At 39.4% G+C, this 21,135-nt stretch overlaps 1 pseudogene; it reads left to right on the plus strand.

The window, feature by feature from the left end:
• The first annotated feature begins 3,802 nt into the window (after window positions 1–3,802).
• On the plus strand, window positions 3,803–10,040 carry LOC114215478 (histone deacetylase 1 pseudogene; annotated as a pseudogene).
• The last annotated feature ends 11,095 nt before the right edge of the window (window positions 10,041–21,135 follow it).

Genomic DNA, 21,135 nt, shown 5'->3' on the forward strand with positions numbered 1-21,135 from the left:
TCATGACCTCCCTTTCCCACAGCCCACAGCTGTCTTCTTCCTTCCTCATAGAAGTTGGATGAGGCCTACCATTAGGACAAAGACTGGGTTCACACCACGAACCTATAGCCACTTCCAAAACTTAAATGTCCCACACCCAGACCCAGAGAGTGCAGAGCTATGATTCAAGACTTCTTCCTCAGATGAGCCTTTATTGTGGAAGTGAGCCACATCTTAGGATGCTGTTGCCCCTTAGATATTTTTTTATTTTGTATTTTATTTTATTTAAATTCAAGTTAGTTAACATATAGTGTATTATTAGTTCCAGGGGTAGAATTTAGTGATGCGTCAGTTGCATACAACACCCAGTGCTCATGACTTCAAGTGCCCTCCTTAATGCCCATCACCCAGTGACCCCATCCCTCTACCCACCTTCCCTCCAGCAACCCTCAGTTTGTTCCCTAGAGTTAAGAATCTCTCATGGTTTGTCTCCCTCTCTGATTTTATCTTGTTTTCTTTTTCCTTCCCTTCCCTTATGATCCTCTATTTTGGTTCTTAAATTCCACATATGAGTGAAATCATATGATTTTTGTCTTTCTCTGACTGACTTATTTCACTTAGCATAATACACTCTAGTTCCATCCACATCGTTGCAAAAAGATTTCATTCTTTTTGATGACTGAGTAATATTCCATTGCGCGCGCGTGCGCGCGCGCGCGCGTGTGTGTGTGTGTGTGTGTGTGTGTGTATTACATCGTCTTTATCCATTCATATGTCGATGGACTTCTGGTGCTGCCCATTAGATATTATGTTAATTTGGTGAAAGCAGTTATAAGCAAGGATGCAGAATGTGTGACTGGCATGATTCTAAAGGGTCAGTGGGTGAGAATAAGGAAGGGGACACATAATAATTAACAGGGAATACTTGTCAGGCACGTCTAAGGGCATCATACATACTAATCCATTTAAACCACATAGCAATACCAAGGACATTTTTTCATTATAAAATATATTTTATTTCTGATTATATCATTCTAAGTAATTTCTGCATGTCGGTCATTAGACACAAGTGAAGCAGAGGAAGACCTAATTCTTGATTGTATCGAGTTGCCTCTTGAATAGGGAAGCATGTAAAAAGTAGTTTAAGAAGGGCAGGTAGATAACTGCTTTGAGGGGAGGGAAGACCTGGACAGCTCCAAGTTACTAGGCTGCTCCTTTACATTCTGAGAGTCGGTGGGTTTTGGCTTGCGACAGGTGAGTGATTACCTTTTTACCCTCTACATTTAGTGCCTTTCTAGGGCAGCTGCTTCCCCCAGGTTATTCCCCTCCTTTAGAATGTCACTGACTGCTGGCTGAAAGTTTAGATAAGCAATATAAACTAGAAGCAAAAATGTTGACTTTTACTTACAAACAAATCAAGAGATTAGAAAATGCTATTACATGGGAGGCGAATAAAAGCAAACACCGACAGAGCCTTCCAGAATGCTTCACACAGATTAACACATGGAATCCACAACATGGCCCTGTGAAAATCCCCACACACAGCACAGGGAGGTTAAATATTTTACCCAAGAACACAAAGCTCAGACATGTTGAAGTCATGATTACAACCTTCCAAGTCTGGATCTCCAACCCACACCCCCTGAGAACCGCAGTTCTCTGTCCACCCAGATGTGAACGCTTGAACACGTCACTGTGTTTGTTTCTCTGTTTTCCTTTCCTTGATTTACCCCCCTTGGTAAATCATTTGAGAGTGAAAAATGATATAACATATGTGACTGTGTAAATAATACTACAAGGTGTTGTTTTTCATTGTTTTAAGCGTAAAGCTCTGGCAGTTGGGAGATCTCCCTTAAAAGCCAACATTATATTGGTACTTCCTTTTACTCCTGGAGGAACTGTGGCACTGATTCTGCAGGTGGCTTCAGTGTCTGCCTCACGATGACACCCAGGAGGTGAGCACTGGGCTGGAGATCCCTCACCGCTCCGATCTACTGAAGGGGCGACTCTAAGTGAGGTGACCCATGGTGCTGCAGCGGGCGCGAGGAGCGTGGTTATGTCCTTGCGGTTCTATGCTCTCCTTCTCCCGGTTGTTTTTATTTTATTTCATTAATTTTTTATTTTTATTTTATTTTATTTGTTTGACAGAGAGAGAGAGAGAGAGAGCGTGCAAGTAGGCAGAGCGTCAGGCAGAGGGAGAAGCAGCCTCCCCACTGAGCACAGAACCTGATTCGGGACTCAATCCCAGCACCCTGGGATCATGACCTGAGCCAAAGGCAGACGCTTAACCGACTGAGCCACACAGGTGCTCCTTAATTTTTGTTTTACTTGAAGTATAGTTGACACACAATATAAGTTTCAGGTGTACTACATGATTTGAGAAGTATATACATTACAAAATGCTCACCATGTTACCTGCAGCTTCCGTCTGTCATCATACAACAGTATTACAATATTATTGACCATATTCCCTATGCTGTACGCTTCATCTCCTGGTTCTTTTTATTTATTTTTTTAAAGATTTTATTTATTTATTTATTTACTGTTGGGGGGGGGAGAGGGAGAGAGAGAGAGAGAGAGCTCACAAGCAGGGGGGAAGGGCAGAGGGAGAGAGAGACCTCTCAAACGACTCCACACTGAGCAGAAGCCCTATGTGGGGCTCAATCTCACGACCTGAGATCATGACCTGAGCCAAATCAAGAGCTGGCCACTCAACCTACTGTGCCACGCAGGTGCCCCAGTATCTCTTGGTTCTTTTTAAATAGGTGTCCTCGCACGTCTGAGTGCTGTGGCCCCTGCCTTTGCCCTGCTGTGCCACACGCTAGAGCCCAGCGATGGGGAAGAGATGGTTCAGTTGTGTGGATGGCTGGGCGGGCGGGGGGGGGGGGGGTTACGCTGGGAAGGAATAATCTAGAAGCACCACAGATATAACTTCTGCTCTTGACTGTGATTAACTCAGTCAAAAGCAAAATCGCAGCAGTAAGCATGTGAATCACAGAAAAGTCCCTTAAAAATCGTTTGACAATTGGTATAACATTAAAGATAAACCAAAATTAAAGAATACGTGTTTAAACCAGAATATTAGTCTAGACCAAAAAAAAAAAGGAGAAGATGATCCTACCTTCTTCCTGGTCACATACCTTCTCAGTTATTGTAACAGTTCTGACAGAGGAAATGAATTATCATAAAATAATAACCAGACCTCCTCCCAGCCAAAGGAAAAGATAAAACCTTCTAGATTCACAGTTTTCATTGTTCTTAGAATTTAAAACTTTTGATTAACATTCTGATGATGAGATTATCTATTTCTTAGGTAGTTTCATAAATAAAACTATAATGAATGTAATTCTTTTTTATTTTTATTTTTTGTCCATTTTTCTTTTTTTTATTATAATGTTAATCACCATACATTACATCAATAGTTTCTTATTAAGGCCTAGAGTTGGATTTTGAACATTGAGAAAAAGCATAAGCCCAATATCCTGGCATAAACAATTACTCTTTAATTTTTGTTATTTTTAGTGTTATATTAATTGTTAAACAAATTTGATTCTTCTATGATTCACATGCTTACTGCTGTGATTATTTTTGACGTTCACTATGGTTTTGGTTCCTGTGCACTGACATTACATCGGACAATTGAGGCTTTTCTCGGACTGTAAAAATAAAACATTTGCAACAGTCAAATGTGAGGAAGACATACTGTTTCTATTTTGGAGAATTCTTGTAGAATTGGTCTGGTTTCTTTTTTCTAAAAGACAAAATATACTTCATTGTTTACTTAGCCATAACCATCCCAGTTATACTATTTGGGGCAGGGACCATGGACCTTGGGGAGTGTGAGGGATATGAGATCAGGGTGAGTTTGGGAAGTAACATAAATGGCTCTAATAATATATGCAAGCTCTTAGCATTTGATTCTATTTTGGAAAAAAAACAAGTTTAATTCTAAAGAAAAAAGCTTGTCATGTGTTAGCTGAGTTCTATTTAAAGAGCCTGGTATTTTTAGTTATAAACATAGTTCTCTCTGCTTCTATGGTCCTCAGCCATATGAAAATGTTGTGCAGAGAGAAGACCACCGGATGCAAAGTCAGTAATATAATAAATGGATTAAAAATACAGAAAGTAAGTTGTCTGCAGATAAATCAAATAGAGTATATTAATACAGGTTCATCACCCCTTATATGAAACTTTTGGGTTCATATGTGTTTCAAACGCTTTTTCAAACATATGCCCTTTATCGTGCACATAATAACTTTCTCAGAGTTTGAGGAAGCACCCTATAATCAAACCCATTAATGTGTTTACAACAAAATACAGAAACACTCACACTATGTGAAATAAATAAAGACTATGAATAACCTCACATCATTTTGGGCAGGTTTTGCTGTCTGATGAGTTTACACCAAAATTAGGAAAAGACATTTAGTCTTCAGAATTTTTGCATTTTGTAATTGAAGGGACAATAGATCTATAAGGGTGCCACAAGGCAAAATATTATATTTTTCTCTAGTTATAAGCTATGTGGTGTCCAAAATAAAACACATATTTTAGAAGTTACTGGGTTTTTTTAGTGCAAATTCATTAAAAGGGGGAAGAAATAAATGTCAAATTTATTTTTTCATCCAATTTCAGATGTTGAAATATCTTAGAATAAAAAAATGCAAAGGTATCTGGTATTTTTGTAAATATTGACATTTGAAATAGAGCTGTCATATTGCTTTTTAACAATGTCTCTAATGAACTCTAAGTAAAATATTAGACTGATATCTACCATCACCCACTTTACAAATACACAAATTATTATGAAATAATATGGTGTCTGAGATTTGGCATAAAAATGCTAGCAAAAAAAAAGAAGTGGGGAATAAATGAAATAATATTGGCAAAATATTAGTAATTGTTGAAGTTGGATAATGAGGGTCTACTAAATCATTCGATTTTCGGATATATTTGAAAATTTCCATAATAAAACATTTTGGTGCTGTTTTAGTACAGATGACAAGTTCCCCTTTAGCACTCTTAAATATATATATTTTTAAGTTTTATTTCTTTGTCAGAGAGAGAGAGCACAACCAGGGGGAGTGGCAGGCAGAGGGAGAAGCAGTCTCCCTGCTGAGCAAGGAGCCCAGTGTGGGACTCGATCCCAGGATCCTGGGAACATGACCTGAGCCGAAGGCAGACGCTTAACTGACTGAGCCACCCAGGCTTCCCAGCACTCTTAAATATTGTGTAATTCTCTTTTCTCTTTGAAATTGCTTTGCCATTCCACAGTCCCTACATACTTTTATCTTCATGTAATTTTTAAGCTTGAAAATCTTGATCACCCTATCATACTTCTCTGCAACAATAGTCATATAAAGTGAATTTTGAAAAGTTATTTTCTATGATCCTAAAGCTCTGAGTACTACAGATGTCTCCCCAATTGAGTTTTTAATACAATCATAATTTGTTTATAAAATAAATATATTACATAAGATGTATGCAGCTTTGATAAATAAAAGCTAAAATATTTTAGATTTACACCTTTTCAGGAGAGATGGAACTGTGTTTTAACTTTTTTAAATCAGTGTACCTCTATGAGATGCATATTATTAATTACTAGAATGAGACCAGTTTCTAGTCTCATCAGTTCTATGCCCATTTTTAGGAATATGGAATATTTTGAAATATCCCTACTTTTTAATATTTATATATTTAGTGCTGAGAAACTGTTTACATTAGAAAATAGATACAAATGTGAAAACTTTGTAGTAGCAATGTCATTTTGACGTCTTTCCAAGTCATATACACATAAAAACTCCATAATGATCTATTATTAAAATAGACCTATTATTAAAAGTTATTTTAAAATCTATCAGCTGACAAGTTAGATTAGGCTTTCCTTCACTTCTGATGAAAGCAAATAATTAGAAAACAGCTCAAAAATTAGCATTAGAATAATTTACTTTCATTAGAATAGTCATTAGAATAATTCACTTTCTCAGCATTAACGTCAATACTTCCAATTTTCCCTTTGCTTTGCCACCTTAGAATTGTTCATACCTGAAGCATGATAGACTTTTGTGAAAAAGGAGATGAGCCATTATTAAGATCTCTTGGGAAAGAGTGAAGATAAAGATCTGACAAATAATTCCCTTAAAATATCCACATCATCTTATCTCACTCTTTTTGAATGAAATTTAAGAAGTTACAAAAAGTAATATAGGTTGGTTGGGGAAAAAAATGGTCAAATGAAATAGATGTTTATAATGTTAATGTTTATAATGTTATTTCCTCACCCCCAAATGTGAGCTCAAGTTTGAATGCCTGACTGGAAACTGGGGAAAAGGCCTATTCAAAATTAAGAGGCAAACCTAGTATGAAATCTGAGATGAGAGAAAGAACAGAGGACCAGAATTAACCATGGACAAAAGAAAAGAGTTCTTCACAGTAAATATTTTTCTTCTTTTAAATTTCTGCTGAATTCCAAGTTTCCACAGTAGGGAGTGAGATAGGTTATTCCAAAAGGCTAGGTTGGAGTAGAAGATGCAAATATTCATGAATTGAGCTTAGCTAAATACTGTAGATGTGTGCCAAGATAAAAACAACAAACAGGTGAAGAGTTAGAGATTAACCAAAATCTAAGAGTCAAAAGTGAGTTATCAAACCTAGGCTACTGAATCAATGATCTGGGGCATAGAGAAGGAGCAGACACAGTTGATTTGGAAACAAATAGGGAGGATATGGATCGGAATTCCAGTGAGTGATTTATCTTCTAGAATCTGAGTACTTTCTAAATTCTAGAGACATCACAAATGTTTATTTGTATCTTGCTTACATGAATGGCCTGGGGCACAGCCAGGGGTAATTTGTCCTGGTTTAATGGATTTTCACAGAAGTAGAATTCTAATAATTAAGAATTTTATCGCCTTGGGTTAAAGCATCTTGAATAGCTTTCTGTTAAAGTGTAAATGTGCCTGGAAAGGATGAATTATCAATCCTTAGCTAGAGTGAAATAAGAAGGCTTTTAAAAAAATTTGTTTGTCAGAAAGAGAGAGAATGAACACAAGCAGGGGGAGTGGCAGGCAGAGGGAGGAACAGGCTCCCTGCTGAGCAAGGAGCCCACATGGGACTCAATCATAGGATTCTGGGATCATGACCCAAGCCGAAGGCAGACATGTAACCGACTGAGCCACCCGGAGCCTTAAAACAAAATGTATGGTGGTGTTTTCACTTGTCAAAATTTACTGTGTCCTTAAAACCGGTTCAATTTTATTGTATGTAAATTGCACCTTAATAATTCAAGTGAAAAAAATCAAGCAAACAGAATGTTGCACCTTTCAGTTTTTAGGGTTGGAAGAATTTTCAATTGAGAAAAAATTGGACTGAGTGGTTTCCAACTCTGCTTGAGTTTGACCTTCCCATTGAGATTTTCTCCTCAGTTTCTACCCATGCGACACTTTTTGAGGAATGTGTTGCTCTCACTTCTTAAAATGTTTCTCTCTTTTGACTTACAAAATATTTCCATTTAAAAAGTTGGAAATGATTAAAAATTATCAAATCTTATAGAATTTAATGTTTCTTCCGTATTTACTTTTCCCTACAACTTTCTCCCCTTAGATGTAACCATTTTTAACAATTTCAGTTTTTATCCTATCACACCTTTCTTTATGCAAATTCAGATATACATATCTTTTTTTTAACCAAATTGTATCATGACTAACATATTATTCTGAAACTTGTTTTTTATTCAGTGACATATCACGTGTATCTTTCTACTGCTTATACATCCACTTCATTATTTTAAGTTTGAATTTTATTCTAGTGAAAGAATGTATCACAACTTTTAAACCAGTCCTCAACTGATTTACTTTAAATTTGTTCTAGTTCTTAACAATTTCAAAAATGCTACTAAGAATAGTCTTGAGCAACTATCCTTGCCCATTTTAAATGAATATTTCTGCTCGAGAGATACTAAGAAATGGATTTACTGTGGCAGTGGATATGTGTATTTTTACTTTTTTTTGGTAAGTATTATTTTACACTCCTAAAAATAGTATATAAGAGTATCCTTTTCTCCACTGTGATGTTTTGAATTTTTGCCTAAATAAAAGTAATATCTTACTTTAATTTTCATGTCCCCATCCATTAGTAAGGTTAAATATTTTAAATTATGTTCACTGGCCATTTGTATTTATGTTCCTTCACTTGCCTGGTAAAGGATTCTAGAATATGCCACTTTGGCATATTGAATATTTTAAATTAAAGACACTTAGGAGGGGCACCTAGGTGGCTCAGTCGTTAAGCGTCTGCCTTCAGCTCAGGTCATGGTCCCAGGGTCCTGGGATAGGGTTCTAGGGATAATGTCCTAGGGATAATAATAACCTAATGCATGAAATCCTGTTTGATATGGTGTAGATGGTTCTGGAGATGCTCAAGAAGTGAAGTTATTTTGGCCGGTCGGACCGACTGATGGGAGGGACAGGAGGCAAGCAAGACTCAGGGCACCCAGAGGAAAGTCTGTTACTACTACGACCGGGATGTTGGAAATTACTATTATGGACAAGGCCACCCAATGAAGCCACACTGAATCTGCATGACTCACAATTTGCTACTTAACTATGGTCTGTACCGAAAAATGGAAATCTATCGCCCTCACAAAGCCAATGCTGAGGAGAGGACCAAGTACCACAGTGACGACTACATTATATTCTTGTGCTCCATCCGCCCAGATAACATGTCTGAGTACAGCAAGCAGATGCAGAGATTCAACATCGGTGAGGACCGTCCAGTATTTGATGGCCTGTTTGAGTTCTGTCAGTTGTCTACTGGTGGCTCTGTGGTGAGTGCTGTGAAACTGAATAAGCAGCAGACAGACATCACTGTGAATTGGGCCGGGGGCCTGCACCATGCAAAGAAGTCTGTGGCATCTGGCCTCTGTTACATCAATGATATCGTCTTGGCCATCCTGGAACTGCTAAAGTATCACCCCGGGGTGCCGTATATTGACACTGATATTCGCCACGGTGATGGCGTGGAAGAGGCCTTCTCTACCACAGACCAGGTCATGACTGTGTCCTAGTCATAAATACAGAGAGTACTTCCCAGGAACTGGGGACCTATGGGATATTGGGGCTGGCAAAGGCAAGTATTACACTTTAACTACCCTCTCCGAGATGGGATCGATGATGCGTCCTATGAGGCCATTTTCAAGCTGGTCATATCTAAAGTGATGGAGATGTTCCAGCCCAGTGCAGTTGTCTTACAGTGTGGCTCCGACTCCCTGTCCAGGGATTGGTTAGGCTGCTTCAGTCTGACCATCAAAGGGCACACCAAGTGTGTGGAGTTTGTGAAGAACTTCAACCTGCCCATGCTGATGCTGGGGGGGGGGCGGGATACGGCTACACCATCCGCAATGCAGTCCACTGCTGGACGTATGCAACAGCCGTGGCCCTGGACACAGAGACCCCGAATGAGCTTCCATACAACTACTTTGAATACTTTGGACCAGATTTCAAACTTCACATCAGTTCTTGCAATATGACCAACCAGAATACCAATGAAAACCTGGAGAAGATCAAACAGTGACTGTTTGAGAACCTGAGAAGGCCACCCCACGCACCTGGGGTCCAAATGCAGGTGATCCCTGAGGATGCCATTCCAGAGGACAGTGGCGATGAGGACGAAGAAGACCCTGACAAGCGCATCTCGATCTGTTCTTCTGACAAACGAATAGCCTGTGAGGAAGAGTTCTCAGACTCTGATGAGGAGGGAGAAGGTGGGTGCAAGAACTCTTTCAATTTCAAAAAAGCCAAGAGAGTCAAAACTGAGGATGAAAAAGAGAAAGACCCAGAAGAGAAGAAAGAGGTCACAGAAGAGGAGAAAACCAAGGAGGAGAAGCAAGAAGCCAAAGGGGTCAAGGAGGAAGTCAAGTTGGCCTGAGCCGACCTCTCCAGTTCTGGCTTCCTGCCAAGTTCCCCACCTTTCTTCCACAACCCCTCAGATTTTATATTTTCTATTTCTCTGTGTATTTATACAAAATTATATTAAATATAAATATCCCCAGGGACTAGACAGGAACCAGGGCCCCAAGCCCAGGGCACATGTTATGAGTGAGCTTTTCTAGTGGCTGCCTTGCCACCATCTTTCCCCAGTTCTTAATTTTGAACCATAAAGGGTGCCGGGTCTGGAAGGCATACTCTTAAGCAGCCATGGGACAAAAATCCTGAAATGCCAAGTGTCTGCTTAGTAGCTTTGGAAAGGTGCCCTTACTGAGCATTCCAGAAGGAGTGGCTGGGTCTTCAGGGACCACCCCTCCCAATCAGGCTCCTTAAGGTAACAGCTGTTTTTAGATTGGTTCTGTTATCATGCCTTCCCACTGGCCCCGTGTGAGCCGAGGAACTCCCACTGCCTGCCCTCTACCCTCGCCCAATTCTGCAGGTGGAGACTAGTAGTCTAGTACCCTTTTTGAGATACTATTTTCATTTTCGTGAGAATCTTTGTAATAATAAAATGGTACATTTCTACATCCTCCTGAAAAAAAAAAAGAAGTGAAGTTATTTTGTTGTGAATTTTTATTATTTTGGTCTCCAGAACTTCCAGCTACTGCTTCATCTTGATTTGAACTCAACTGTTACTGTTTGACAATTAAAGAGACACAATTTTAGGAAAACTCTTAATATATTAGTTGTGAAGGAATTGAAGCTAAATCTGTTATTTTTCCTTTACTATAAATCTTTTTCTAAAAAGAATAGTTTCATGTTAAAACATTTAATGTTTAAGTATTACCTTAATAATATTGTATTTTAAAATCGCTATGATAGCAATAAGCAGTGCATTATCATCCCTATTTTTTATTGTGTACCTATTTCACACAAGGTGAAAGTGTGTGAAAATTTATCTTTTAAGTACTCTTTCATCATTTTTATATGCTATATTACTCTATTTTCTAATGTATTCTATATTTAATAGAATTTTAATAGAATTTAAACCTTTTAAACTATTTTTCCGCCATCATAAACTGCTGGTTTGTAAACTGATATAACACCTTTGAAAAGTAATTTGGCAATTCAAAGTGCTTTGGTGAACTGAAGATGTCATTGATCCTAAGATAGAACTTTATCGCAAAGAAAGAAATAAAATCTGCAGGTTGATACAATGATTTCTTTCATTTGTAACATTTATTTTATACTTAACTGAGTTTAGACATTTTTAGATGTGAAATTGTATCATTTATAATTCTAGTGCATGTATAAAAAGGAAAAACATAAGCCAACTTCTTTATACTTGGAATTCAACTCTTCTGTGTCACTCTTTCACTTGGGGTTGTTTGTGTCCACGTTTTTCTACATAATTTTGTCCTCTCTGCCATCAAGGGTAAGATGTTAGATCCTTCTTTCAAAGTGAACTCTAAGGGGTTAAAAACCATTTTTGTAAATTTTGACACATGTGCTTTCTTTGTCCTAGCAGAAGGTGTCAGTGGAAAGTATTCGGTGAATAACCAGGACTCATTTCTTCTTCAGATGGTTTCTAGTAGGTTTGTTGACCAAATTGGGGAGGGTCACAGTGCTCCAGCTGTTGCCAGTGGGTATAACCACCACATTCACATGTACACAGGAAATGACCGCTAGGTCAGTAACTGATGCTTGGCAGACCCTGATGTTTACACCGTGGATTGTATGCTGCCTTCTGATTTCAGAGATAATAAATGAAAGAAAAATGCATCATAGAACCAGTAAAATATTATTTGCAATGGTGAACAAAATTATATTTGATTATATATTATACGAAATTAACTGATTATATATTTTGATCTTCTTGCTAGCAATAATTCTATCTTGCATAATAACAAGTGCAGAAAAGTCTGTATACAAAGATGTTCACAACAATGTTACTTATATTCATAAAAATTAAAATATTCTCTCTCTCTGGCTACAAAGGAATAGCTAAATAAGATATGATAAATTCATGCAAAGTGTAAAACAGGTGTGCAGTGCAGTATGATTTCAATTATGTATATTTTTAAAATGCCCAAAACTTATGCTTAGAAGAAAGATAGGAAGAAGATACATCAAAATATTATTAATCAAATAAAAAATTTTTAAAGATTTTATTTATTTATTTATTTTAGAGAGAAAAAGAGTGCACACACGCAAGCAGTGGGAGGGGCAGACAGAGGGAGAGAAAGAATTTCAAGCCAATCCCGCACTGAGCCTGACTAAGCCTCATGAGGCTGGATCTGAGGACCCTGAGATCATGACCTGAACCGAGATCAGGAGTCGGTCACTTAACGAACTGAGCCATCCAGGCACTGCGCAAATAAAAAATTTTACAAATGTTATCATTATTTCTATTTATAGATGGTTTGGAATTTGTCTTTGCTGCTTACTTTTCAGTATATTGAATTTTTAAATTTTCTTTTTAAAATTTTTTTAAATTTTCTCTGAGTATGAACTACTTTTATTGTTGATTTAATATTATTTAATGTTTTATTATTTATTTTTTCAAAGATTTTATATATTTATTTGACAGAGAGAAAGAGCATAAGCAGGGGGAGCGGCAGGCAGAGGGAGAGCGAGAAGCAGGCTCCCGCTGAGCAGGGGGAGCCCGATGCAGGGCTCGATCCCAGGAGCCTGGGATCATGACCTGAGCCGCTTAAACAACTAGGCCACCCAGGCACCCCATTTTATTATTATTTAATGAGAAATCACAAGCCCATATTGTATAAAACAATTTTCACTGTTTAGATTTGCCTTGTTATCACATGCTGCAGGCATTTTAGTGATTTAAAAATAGGAAAGTATTTGTCAGAATGCTTAATATGTTTATTCCCTTCCAAAATCTTCAGCTGACCACAAAGTGTAATTCTTTCAGAAACATTGAATATAACATTTCAGTCTGAAAGCACCATTGCAAATTAATTAGTTCGGCTGCCTTTTAGTTCCAAGCATTTTTCCTCAGTGATCTCGAAATAGCAAGGCATGTTGTTGCTAACGTATCACCTGCCTGGTCTTGTGAATGCATGAACAACGCAAACTTATACCAAATAAATCTTGCCTTTAACTTTCCTATGACATTTTCATCTGCTAAGTTTTAACAGTTCTCCTATTAACAGGATCACCTTTCCTGTTTATACTCCTAGTTAAATGTTACCAAAACAGCAATGAGTTATTTCAGATAATCCTGATTTTCAGTCTGTTCTTTTGTCCCCCTAATTACACTCGTCTCATTTTGTGCGACTCCAATCAAAAAGTTATTGACAGGGAAGGAGGTATGAGGTTTGAGTCAAACTCAAGATAGCAAATTACCTATCCTGGCTTTGGGGAACAAGACAATTTTACCAATTTTCAGAATATTAGCGACACCCATATCCAAACACAGGTATAGAAACTCATTCCAAAGTTTAAGGAAATATGTCTTTTATTCTCTGTATTATTCACACTAATGCTGCTTGCCATAGTATCTGAATTAGCTAAAGAATAGTATTTTTCACATAGGTTCAGGTAAAGAAAGTGTGTTGGAGTTAGTGTGGTATTAGGATATGTGGGTCATACGGCAGAGTTTGTTTTCTCACCGCTGGTTAGGTGATATTGGGGAAGTTATTTAAATTCTCCAAAGCTTGTTTTCCCTGGGTGTAAACTAGATACAACGATTAAGATTTATCAAAGGAAATAGCAGGCTTTTGGTTGGATCACCACAATTTGACTCAACAACAGCTGGATTAAACCTCTTATGTTTATAGTCTTATCAGTTGATATTCCTTTGTTATTCTACCTCTGACCTAGAAATTCCATATAGGGTACAATTCTTGCTGGCCTTTGTGAATCATCACAGGTTGCTGAATTACAAAAGAGAAACATGCCTTACCAGTAAGATAAAAGTTTCCAAACTGGTTTTGCCCTGAAGGTGCTTAAGAACGCTCTGTGCTATTTGTAGTTGCAGATACTGTAAAGTCAAAACCACTGGTCTGGGCATTGTCTTGAATCTACGAGCAGGTGGAGAGAGGCACTTAGTCCATACTTCAGTATGTATTGTCGCCTTTAAATGTGTAAACTTCAGGTATTAAACTTGTGAAATATTGCCAAGCTCCATCAGTGAATATATAATTATATTGTTTTCTGCAGTTTTCTTCGCAGTAAGCACTGTCATTATACAACTTCTGGACCAAATTTCCTTCCATTTTAAGCTATGTTTACCTTTGTTGGAATACAAGCTTTCCTCAAATGTTCCACTGCCAACAGTAGAATGAAAAGAATAGCCTTGAACGAGCTGCTGCTGAATAAACTATGTTTGGGGTCGTAATGCACATCAACAATCACTCTGCTGTCTCTCAGTTTATTAGATAAGCCACTTAAAGCTATACCCTTACCCATGACAAATTATTTCCAGTAGAAAATATCTTATAAGGGTAATCATAAAAAATTAGGCTTTGCAAAATAGTTTTACAATCTTGTTTTAGGTGTCCATTGACATAAGCTGCAGGATTCATATGAATCCCCTTTTATTTCAGAGGGTTTTGTGTCTCCCCCTCCCCCACAAAAAAAGGTTAAGAAACTGGTCCCATCTGAATAGGGGCCCTATGGAACTCTGGGAGTTGATTTTCTGAGTCAGCAGAACTGAGTTGGTTATCTGGAAGAGAGGCTGCCAGCATTGGCAGCCTGGACCTAGAGGCCTGGACGAACTTCAGAGTCTGATTATACCAAAAACAAAGGATTGTTGGCATCATCAGTTCCGTGAACAAGCAACAAGGGGGCATTCCATTCCAGGGTGGAATTGGGTGACCTCATGATCTTTCCCCAACTGTGAGAAAGTTACTTTTAGCTCAGCTATTAAGAAACAAAGAAAGGTTTATATTTTCTGAAAACTGTAGCTTGAAGGTTTTTGTTTTTGTTTTACAGAACTTTTGTTGATTGAGAAAAACTAAAAATGTTTCAAAGGGTGCTTTGTTTGAATTATTAGGTATTCAGAAATCAGCTCTTTCATTAAATATTGTGCTTTGCTAAGTACTGGAAATATGAAAATGAATAAGACTTGCTATCCTCAAGGAATATACAGTTTGGTGAATAAATACATATGTATTTTATGTCAACGATAAACTCAGTCTCTCTGATCATTACAGGGCCATCCTGTAGGAAAGATCTGGCTGCCCCTGCATCTTCTGAAAACTCAACCTCCTCGTCTATAAGATGAAAACAATCCCGGTCCTCCTTACGTTAAAATATAACTGAGGGGATGAAATGATAGTCTGCAAATATTTTTAAAAAACATCCTTTATTAATGTTTCTCAACTTGTGATCTACCTGATTTGTGGTCACCTTGGTCACGTGGTACTTGTGAAAAGGACAGGTCCCTGCACTTTACCCCAGACCTGCTGTATTAGAATATCTGAGAGTGGAGTCCAGGGAGCTGCATTTTCATAATGGCCCTCAAATGATTCTTATGCACACGGAGTTTGAGAAATTGATTTTGCAGATGCAGAACATTGTGCAGGCAGCCTTATGAGAAGGTTCACATGTCCCAGACATGTCAGAGAAGCTGGAACGAGCCTGAGACCTGATGAGGCCATGCAGAAAGGAACAGAGGACGGATGACCAGTTCCTCTTTGAAAGCTTTTGCCCTGTGTGGGATCTAGCAACTATGGCTCAGGAGGCGGGGAGGTAGGCAAGATACAGAAACTCCTCAATGGGCTGTGGTGAATTTTCTGCCAGCCCTGTAGAACAAGGACTTAGAATATAGATTCTTATCTACCTGAGAAGGTGAACTCTGTTAGTCCGCCACCACTTAAAATCTACGACTCTTTCCATTTATTCAAGAAGGGTTTTGAGTACGTATTTTTTTGCTAGGTACTGTGTTAGTAGTCACTGTAGACACTGTGCTGAATTAGCAGACACGATTTCTGTCCTTGTGATTTTAACAGGCCAACAGAGTTACACCAATCATCACACAGTGAAACATGTAATTACAATCATGAAAAATACCATGAAGGACAAGTAAAAAGTATCATGAGGCATTATGACAGAGACCTAACCTAGACCAAGGGCTCAGGAAACCTAAAAGATTGGCACTGGGGGAAGGGGATGGCTCTTCAGAAAAAGTGTTCAGACAGAAATACATTTTTCAATTTTAAGATTGGTGAAGATCATGATAGATTTGGACAATGTTCCGTAAGAAGTTATTGAGGAAGTAAACGTATTTTACTTTTGTTTGTTTGTTTTTTGAAACGATTATTTTCGAAAAGATGGAAAGATCTTAATTTCTAAAAAATAAGAAACTAAAACATAAGAACATAACACAAGTGTCTTGCAAAAAATGCATCTGTGAGAATTTTTTAGTGATTTTTCTAATAGCCAAAATGCAAGACTACAAACTATCCAACACTGGTGAATTATTTAAATAAAGATGCACACAATGGAGACTATTCAACTTTAAAAATGTTCTTATAGTGGGGCGCCTGGGTGGCTCAATTGGTTAAGCGGCTGCCTTCAGCTCAGGTCATCATCCCAGGGTCCCGGGATCGAGCCCCGCATCGGGCTCCCTGCTCGGCGGGGAGCCTGCTTCTCCCTCTCCCTCTGCCTGCCTCTCTGCCTACTTGTTCTCTCTCTGTATCTCTCTGCCAAATAAATAAATAAAATCTTTTTAAAAAATGTTCTTATAGATGATTTATTGGTTGGTTACATAAAAAAAGGTTTTTGAACAAAATGGGTGATAGTCTATCTTTGTGAACATATTTAATAAACACGTATATATTGACGTAGAAAAATAGATTCTGAGCAGTAAGGTTATTTTTCTTTGTTTGGCATGTCTGAATTTTCTAGTTTTTCTACAGAGTTTTATCCCAAGGGAAGAATGATAAAAATGTATTTTAATAACAAATGTTGCAAACAAACTTGTACTATTTTGGCTGGATATAAGAAGTTGTGGTGGGAGAGAGTGTGGCGCTGGGAAAGAAGAAAGGACATAATGTCCATGTTCAGATTCAATGTCTTTCCTGAGAATAAGAAAAAAGACTTCTTACCTCCGGCCAGAGGGCAGAAGCAGAATAAAAGTACAATGTTAAACAGCAGAAAAATGAAGCTGTGAAGATCGAAGAGTTTCTTTTGCAGAATTAGGGCCATCCAGTAAGAGACGAGTCTGCCTTAGTGGGCGGGGGGATCTCCTCCACGTACCTGAGCACCGCAAGGGCCCAAAGGCAGCAAAAGGACTTCCCTGTGCAGGAGGGGTAGACAAAGCCTCCTGGGTTCCTTCCAAATGCAAAGGTCTGTGATTTTATGAACCTTAGCCTTTTCCCCAGGACGTGCAAATAACCATGTCTTGAGAGACTTGAGGCTCATATTTACTGGCTCCTGCCTGGAAAGTAGAAAGGAATACCTAAAACTCTTATTTCCATTATATTTTATTTCTTCACTACAAATGTGGCTTGTGAAAACATACGTGTGATGCTAATATCCTTCTCATTCTTATTTGCAAGTCTCATCCAATTATTTCTATGAGGCCCAGAGCTGTCTTTTATTTTTGTTCAAAATCCTTCAGCTGCAGGACTTAATGAATACTTACTGTCTTCTAAGAGTCTCATTTAATCTTTTTTTTTTTTTTTTTAACAGCTTGAGTACAAAGTTCACTGGCTTTTGGCCGTAAATAGTGGTGACAAAATTGAGGTGTCCCTCGTTTTTTTAAAAAGTGCATCTATCACAAGAGGTGTATTTATGGGCAGTTCATACATTGTAATAATACTACAGATTTAAAGGTGGAGCGTCATCTGAGGGCCAGATATTGTTCCTGTGGGTATTGTACTGACCGTCTTGCATAGACCTTTCATTGGAGGCAGGGGGCTGAGGCAGCTTTCATGCATTGTGTTCCAATCTTTACTCATCCATTCCATTTTGGACCGTTGCAAAGAGCATGAGCCATTTCAGAGGGGCATTCAAAGAAGTGTATGAGTTATTTTGACAGTGGCGCCGCAGAGACACAGGCATTTCTACTTGCCCCAAATACCATTAAAAGCACGAGAGTTAATGCTTTCAATCACTTTCATTTTCTAAGAGAAATAATGGCCTTGGTTTGCTTAAATTTTTTTTTTTTTAAGATTTTATTTATTTGACAAAGAGAGACACAGCAAGAGCAGGAACACAAGCAGGGGGAGAGGGAGAGGGAGAAGCAGGCTTCCCGCCGAGCAGGGAGCTCAATGTGGAGCTAGATCCCAGCATCCTGGGACCATGACCTGAGCCGAAGGCAGACACTTAACGACTGAGCCACCCAGGCGCCCCTGGCCTTGGTTTGTTTAGACGTCCCTTCCACACAGCCCGCCAGGATGCAAACTGCCCTTGCGATGCGATTACCAGTGTGCCGCTCTTTCAGTACACAAATTAAGTGCTGAGCTCCCTCTAGTGACACAAGAGAGAGGCATTTAAGAACCTCGACAGTGTATATATTTCACAATGTGATCCAATTATCTTTAATTCCATTAAATTCAGTTACTTTCCACTCCAGTTTATTTTATACAACAGAGATTTCTCGAGCTAGAAATTTCACTAAGAAAGTTATAAAACTATAATTTGAAAAGATCACTAAAAATGGAAATTATAATAAGGGAAAATGTTTCATGTGATTATAGCATAGTATAAAAAAGACAATACTCCAGCTCACTTTGTATAAGATGCCCCCTCTCCCTGCAACACCCCCCCACACACACACACCACCTCTATTCCAATATACTCACCTTGATGTCCAACCTTCCCTATTTGTCGGATAAGGATCGCCTTCATTTGCATGCTGAGTAAGATGAGGGTAGCTCCACGGATCTGGAGGGGATAACTGTTACCACTACAGGAAAAATAAAACAGAGATCACGAGGCGTCTCTTAGTGACGAATCATTAGGGCTATGTTTATGCCTTCTTCTTTTTTTAAGGAGATAAGAGTTTATTGACTCACTGCAAGGGAGAAGTCGGTAGGACAGCAAAGGAGAGACTGTCAGGAGGCGGTGGGAGGGGGCTGTAGTTGGTGGGGTGGATGGGGAAATAGGGAGGCATGGGTACCTATGGAATTTCCTTTTTTGGTTACCTGTGCCGGGTTATAAGTAACCCATTGGTCAGCTAGAGCCTAATGGCTATTTTGAGGTGGGTCGCCTAATGAACCTGTTTGCATTCAGCCTGATGGTCACTGTGGGCCCTTTTACCTTATTCAGGTTTCTGTTGCTCAAGCCCGTTGCCTGAGTGGCCTCTACATCCCCCCGCCCCACAGATCGACAATGACAAATCTTTGGCATTTGGGCACAGGTCTCAGCTTCAGTAGCTGCTTCATGCTGGAAGGTGGGGGCTTCGGGGCCGAGTAGGTCGTGCTAGCCCTGCCGAAACTTGTCGGTCTGTCAAGGGTTCTGTCCGGTTTTAGACCATACCAGTGTGGTATTATATTAACGTGCTGATAATGCGATTTGAGTGAAATTCCCTGGTGGCTAGGTCCATGGGATTTAGGAGAAGGGACCCTCTCATGGTATGGGCGGAATCCTTGTTGAATCATCATTCCTATATGGAGTTGTCCGATTCACACAGAAGCATAGGAAGGTGTTTTGCTCGGAGATCAAGATGGCGGCTAGATTCGCAGGAACGAAGGAAGAGGAGAGATGGGAAAGAAGCAAGATGGCTGAGAGTCAGTCAGCATCAGGAAAGGGTCCCAAGTGAGTCCCTAAGGTGTGCAGATTTGCTATGGATGAGCTGCAGACGGAGTTGGGGCGGGGCGGGGGGAGAGAAAAGGCATCCTTCCCCCTCCCAGGTACAGGCAGTGCAGCAGACCTTTAGACCACCTGGTGGAGCCGTCCTGGCCAGAGACCTCAGTTGTCTGAGGAGTACTAGGGTTAGACCCCCAAAGGGCCAAAAAGAAAAAGGAGAAGGAGAGAAGGATCCCTCTGAAGGGCAAGAGGGGAAATCCTTCACCCTTTTAGGAAAGGGTGGTCCAGCTGGTTCCCTCTGGGGTTTCAGATCCTCACCAAGGAGTAACCTCAGCCAGAGGTTATCGGTTCCCCAAGGAGTACTGGAGTCTGTCCACTGAGGGAAAGTCCCAAGAAATTCCTGGAGAATCCGGGGAAAACCCCAGGCCAGCAGAAATTCCCCGTGAGGGCCACCAAATGTGGGGCAACCTGCTTGGGTGGAGGCCAGCAGCACAGTGGTGAAAGAATTCACCCAAAGTAGAACAAGGTAGAGATATTCACTGAACACACTGCAAGGGCGCAGCCGGCACGATAGCGAAGGTGAGACTATCTGCCTGTTGATGCGTTTTAATGTGTTTTAAAAAGTCCAAAGAGACCAACATGGTACTGGTTGTTTTGATTTTCTAGACCAAAACAACTTATCAACTATTCTCAAAATTTGTATTCATAATTAAATATAAGAAAATTGCAAGCTAAAATCATGACTAGAACAGAAACAACTATTGGACACTTGCTGTTTACCTCCTATCATTCCCCTACCTTAGCACCAGAATGACATTTTAAAAAGCCCCATCTTCTCTTGTTACTGCCCTACTCACAGGGCCTGGAGGAGGAAGCAGTGCAGTGATAGGAGCTAACAACCTGGGTTCACACTGCCCAGGGTCATGTTCCGGTTCTGACCCCTGCCAGCTGGGAGATCTTGGGCAAGTTGCTTAACTGTGTCTGCAAAATGAGGATAAATAATAACAGTACCTACTTCGTAGGACTAAATAAGCTCCTGACACATAGCAAAACCCAAGCAGTATGATGTACTGTCCGATGAAGAAGGCAGAGGCCAGTTCCCGTGCTGGTTATTATACCTAGGTCTCTCATCACCAGGCTTTCTTAAATAAGGCTTTTCTATTTGAAGAATGAGGTTTGTTAGAGTCTCCTCAATAACAAAACAAAAGCCATGTTTGTTCCTCCCTCATCCTATTGACTCAATGGAGTCAGACTCTTTTGCACATGGCTAAAATTTTTGGACAGTCTTTCTGAGACTCACTTTTACAAATGTAACACCCCACTATTTTGAATATAAATTCTTTACTGTTTCAAATTGGTTTATTCACTGTCCTCAGACATAGCCTTATCTCTCCCCTACCCCTTCCTTCTCCCTCTCTCCCTCTCTCTCCTTCTATCCTCCATTCTTCCTTCCTAGATTGGCATGCACCCCAATCCTCTCTGTCACTATCCTTGAGGATTAGCTAAAATACCA

Source organism: Eumetopias jubatus, unplaced genomic scaffold (genome assembly GCF_037043125.1).
Source record: "Eumetopias jubatus isolate StellerSeaLion01/CBP00866 unplaced genomic scaffold, mEumJub1_p1.0 scaffold_4, whole genome shotgun sequence".
In the NCBI taxonomy this organism is placed as follows: Eukaryota; Metazoa; Chordata; class Mammalia; order Carnivora; family Otariidae; genus Eumetopias; species Eumetopias jubatus.